Source organism: Idiotropiscis lumnitzeri, chromosome 4 (assembly GCF_059441095.1).
Source record: "Idiotropiscis lumnitzeri isolate Australia: NSW breed Sydney's pygmy pipehorse chromosome 4, RoL_Ilum_1.0, whole genome shotgun sequence".
Lineage (NCBI taxonomy): Eukaryota > Metazoa > Chordata > Actinopteri > Syngnathiformes > Syngnathidae > Idiotropiscis > Idiotropiscis lumnitzeri.
The window spans coordinates 4045893-4051380 of record NC_142394.1 but is presented as its reverse complement, the minus strand read 5'-3'; the positions used below and the strand labels follow the sequence as shown (position 1 = coordinate 4051380).

The 5488-nt window shown below is 38.8% G+C and overlaps 1 long non-coding RNA gene across 1 annotated transcript; it reads left to right on the top strand.

Annotated features, from left to right (window-relative positions):
- Window positions 1–676: 676 nt before the first annotated feature.
- On the top strand, window positions 677–2620 carry LOC148337866 (uncharacterized). The gene is made up of 4 exons (XR_015842902.1): window positions 677–733; window positions 1222–1264; window positions 1335–1450; window positions 1756–2620. It is a non-coding gene; the product is annotated as an uncharacterized LOC148337866 (long non-coding RNA).
- The last annotated feature ends 2868 nt before the right edge of the window (window positions 2621–5488 follow it).

Below are 5488 nucleotides of genomic sequence, written 5' to 3'. Positions count from 1 at the left end.
TGCTACATAGTGTGTAGTGTGCGTCAGACCTACTGAACGAGTATATATTAATTTACAATTTATTTATGTTAATTTAAATTATATTATCTCTATGAATCAACAAGAAATATTGGTACCATTTATGTCATTAATTTAGACATAAATAGTCTGGCGTTGCATTTCACAAACCACGTTGTCTCTCATCGCAAACTTCCATTTTGACTTTTGGATCGAGACGCTACAGGAGTGGGGATTAGAAAACTACGTGGAAAGATTCAAGGGTAAGTATGGAGACTGTTTTTAATGGTTGTACTTCAGCTTGTATTCCCGGGGCTCTCCAAATGGCATGCGCTCCGAGATAAACATCAGACAAGTGTTTAATACTGTTTAATTTACGTATGTATAGCATTTGAAATTAATTACATCTGAGCAGTCTAAACCCTTATTTCAAATGTCCCAAATGTTAACCAGTGTTTGAATCGCTTTAGACAATAGTGTTTGCATGGGTAAAATGTTAGAAATGTGTTTGGCCACCATTGGAAGCTGGCGCTGTTTCGTCCCGTTTGCACCAAAGGAAGTGAAGAAGACGGAAGGCGGGAGCAGACGAAAGCAGGCTTTAGGCGGTTACTTGCGTCGGGGGGGGGGGCGTCAGTGTAGAAAGAAGAGTAACTGTTAACATCCGCACGGTATTACATTCCTAGTCCTGAACACAACCTGTAACGGCGAGTCCCTGAAATGTAATTGTATTCTCACGGTAAGTCTTTGTTGTCACTCTCATGCTAGAGCTCTTCGGAGAATGTTTGCTGCGCTGGTTTTGAAAATGTGAAAACGCCCGCCATTAAACGACGGTAATGGCTTTTCCAATGTTTTTCGTCAACTGAGCAATTTTTACTTTCGTGAGAACGGTCAGGAAATAAAACATATAAGGCTTTTGTCGTATACTGCCAAGAAATTGTATTCAAATAAAGCTAGTACACCCGCGATATCAATGTATTAGAAGTGCGTGTGGTTATCAACAACGTTGAAGCCCACAACATTAACTTAGCATATTGGCAATGTCGACGTGTTCAAGCTGCTTGTTTTGGAGGAGGACTGACACCTGCTTCATAAGATAACCTGCGCTGATTTGTGTTCAAGCATTCCCCTCTCTTCCAAACCAGTAAACCTGGGGGAAACACTGAATGATATAAGTTTGCAGTGTATATGCACTGCCGAGAAAATAATACATTTGTTTATTTCTAGGTATTAGTGCTTGGTGTGTGATGCTTGAATCTCAATTAAAAAGGTATAGTATCAAAAGCATAATGTCATGTATAAGGACTGTGTGATAATATATTAGTTTTGTTCTTTTTCAGAGGAAGAAATTGACAAGGAGAGTTTTTCATGTCTTGCTGATGATCTGGTGAAAGACATGTTTCCTAAAGTGGTTCCACGGGCCAAGTTCATCCAAAAACTACAATACTTTCTGAAGGTGTGGCATTAATTTTGGACAGTACATGTATAGAGTTGGTGTGAAGCATGGTTTACATTTGTTTTAAGTGCCATAAAGAAATCTTTCAGGTTTCACATTTTAACAATGACAATGAGGTCTATTTGTGTTACCAAGATGCATGCATGCACACATTCCAGAAGTAAAGTTCAAATTGCAAACATTTGTTAAATGCTGACCGAGGTAACGAAATGTTTTTTCAATTATTGTTTTAGTTATTTTGTTAGTTTTCATTAACTAAAATAACTGTCTGTACAATAAACTGTATTTTTCTATTCTCATTCCAGCCTGGAAACAGACCCCCTTGCCTGTCAAAGGGAATGGATAGAGGAATGTGCGAAGAGAGGGGTCACATGCCAGCCCAAGTGGTTGCCTCTGGGACCACAGTCTTGGCAGCAAATATTTTCTACGTCCTTTTATGACGACTAGTTTACCAGTTGGACTCTCTTGTCAAAATTGGATATGATGTGGAATACCCAACAGAAGCTGCTGATGTGTGGATGTTTCTTCAGAGGTGCGTGTGTATGGCATTGCCATACCCTCTGATGTCTTAACTCCAAGGACTCAAGAACTAATTATCAAAACAAAATACAATACAGCTTTATTTATATAGCGCATTTTTCAACAGCTGGAGCTGTAAAAAAAAAAAGCGCTTTTGATGTGGTGTAATATTAATTTGTGGGAAATTAGCACACAAATTAAAAGATATAAACACATACAATAGATACCAGAAGAACAACGACAGTCTCATGTCGAGTCGAAAACTAAAGAATAAAAATTTGTCTTGAAATGTGTTTTAAAAGTGGACAGAGAGGGGGCTCACCTAGCATTTAATGGAAGCTCATTCCATAGGGAAGGACTGGCAATTGTAACTTGTGTTTTGTTATCACTGCATTAACTGTTCCAAATGCTATTTACTAAATATTTTGTATACTGTTATGTATTGTATTATGTATGCATTGTAATATATAGTGTATTGTTTTTTAAATTAAACTGAACTGCATTGGTGCTTTAACCTTGCTCATTATTTTATTCCAGATAACAGTGTTAAATTCCAAGCCTGCAGTACCAATCAATAATGGTACCATTTTAACCAATTAAAATAGTCATTATGAACCAATATAGATGGTTCCAGTCCAACCAATTTATATTGGTTGCTTGTGCACAAATTAACCAATATCTTGGTCAAAAGGACTGACGTGTATTGGTTGGAACCTACAACCAATAAACATTGGTTAAAAACGCTATCTATTCTCAATTGGTTGTTTTAACCAAAAGATCAGTCGGACACATAACTACCAACTAGATTGGTCAATTTTAACCATTTTTTTGGTTAATCTCACCAATCCTTTTTTAGAGTGAGCAGATATTGTCCTATGTGTAGGAGTTCATTTTTAGAGAAATATTTTAGAGATATGAGGCAACGCCCCTCAATCTCATTTAACACAGAAATCTAAAGATGAGATCATGTCACGTCATTGCTGCCTGAACCGTCTGCCTGGCTGAATTATCAGTATCACCACAAATGTCCACTTTATGCTTCATGTTTCACTGTCAAAGCAACATTGCAGACTCGGGACGATGTCAATAGTCTCCAGCGCACTCTCCCACTTGCAGGGAGCACTTATTGGGCTTTTGATGACGTACAGGTTGGATGCGTGCAGATGAGCTTTCATACTGCAAACGCATCGCATACATATCCAATTTATATTTACATACCAATGAGGCCCAATGTCGGATTTGAAATAAATGTCTCTTAGCTTAAAAAAAAAAAAAGCGAAAATTGAGCTGCAGTGTGAACATGGTCTTATACTGCTGTACTAAAACGTGAGTAGGCCTAATCATTTTTGTTTTGATATGCAGAAAAAAACATGGTACTACAATAATATTACAAATTTGATTTCTGTGAAATAAGGTACAAACTGCATTGGTTTGTTGTTCAGCAGTTTTGTGCTTTTTTATGCAAGAGAGCTCTTTGAACTGGAAAAAAATGATCGAGGTTAGTTATTTTGTAGTTGGGTCAGGATCATTTTTTATTTGTGTAATGAAAAATGCACAAACTATATTAAGAGCACATATGTGCGTATTTGGTCCATTTTTAAAATGTAATTTTTGTCATCGGAAGGCCATTGTCCTACGTGGTCCCCGAGTAGCACTAATGAATAATTGTGGCCTCCTCCAGAATTTAAATTGCCCATCCCGGCAGCCTTATGGCAAATCCCAACACATGCACAGTGTTGATGTGACTACATCACAATACTTTCATTTCTTCAATAAGATTTGATCACAATTGTTGACACCGTTCCATTTCTGATAGACTCGGGGAGTGGATCAAATTATACTGCAGAAACCGCTGGCAAATTAGTTCTATGACCACAAACAGGTATTTGAACACCAACGCATTAATACTAATTCTTTTAAAAAAAAAGAAACTGTGTGCTATATCACTTTGTAGCCGCTGTGTTTTATATTGGTCAGTCAGAATAAAAAAGCTTCATTATGATGACAAACAGAAACTCTCATCTCCATCTTGTTCAGTCTGACTTTCATTAGTAAGACAATTTCATTAAACAAACAATGTACAAAATCATTTCCTCAAATTGTCTGCTTCCAAGAAATTAACGGCAACATGGAAGTCATGCATAATGAATGTGAACATTTGCCATCTACAAGTCTCCCACTGCCAAACATTAATTCTCCCCTACTCAGCCTGTGGAATGGAGGGGAGGACAAATGGAGCAAGAGGAAAGAAGAACAATTTGAAGTGAAGCGAAAGTAAAAAGCATCCGAGGTGTTCCCACTGACGGTTTTATTCAAATCTTGAATTGAAGCTGATATCTTGAGAAATTACAACTAAAAAAACTAACCAGGATGGCCGAGTGGTCTAAGGCGCTGCGTTCCGGACCCAGTCTCCCCAGGAGGCCTGGGTTCGAATCTCGTGGCTGCCAGGATGGCCGAGTGGTCTAAGGCGCCGCGTTCAGGACCCAGTCTCCCCAGGAGGCCTGGGTTTGAATCTCGAATTTCCCCATTGTGGGACTAATAAAGGCATTATTATTATTATTATTAAACCTTTCTCCAGCATTATATTAAGTTAACATGTTAAAGTTCTATTTCTCAGGAAAATTGTTGACTTACGGAGGCAGCAGCATTTAACCGTTATTTTGCTGACAGGTATGTGGACAAACAGGAGAAAACTATAATTTATACAACATAGCGATTACATTTGTGGGAGCATCAGCTGATTTAAGTTTGAAAACTAGTTAAGTTGCTTCTGGTAAACCATTGATTTAAAAAAAATTAAATAAAAGAATTGAGAGTGATATGCCGTGAACACTTGACATCATCGAATTCTTTTAGCATCAATTTCCTAATCATTTATTTCGCCGCAACAAAATGCTAATCGTAACATTTCAACGGAGTGGAGCAAAATGCTCATCCTTCATGATTCGTGATTTATTACCGAGTACAACAGGGTCATACATTAATTTTGCTCTTTATAAAACGGCCCTGTTATTTCTGCATGCATAAATAAAACGGCGAGACCGACACACAAGCATATTCATAGAAATACACACGCCTTCACACTTTGCTTGTGTTGGGGAAAATGTCACAGTGTCCGCTGGATGTTTATCTGGCTGGGACAGATTTGACGGTTTGACGGCCCACTGCGGCTCCATTCCATTTTCCATGATGCAAAGGATTTGGGTGCCTGCATGTGTGTATGCTTGATAATAATGTGTGTTGTCTTTGACTGATGCGGAACTCTGGGAGATGCCAGTGCGCTGCACGGGGCTCAATCAGACACATTGGATGTGACACTGGCGAGCGAGCGGTGTGACAGGCATTTGACGGGGCAGAGCTGGTCCTAAATGACGTCTTAGGCTCCATTACCCTGCCAACCCACTTGACATGCCATTTCCCATTTCCCCTTCATGCTTGCAGAGGCCTTTTCCCATTTCCAAATGAAGCACTCATTGTCCCTACCTTTCGCTCAGCATGCATTAATCGCACATTGGTGCA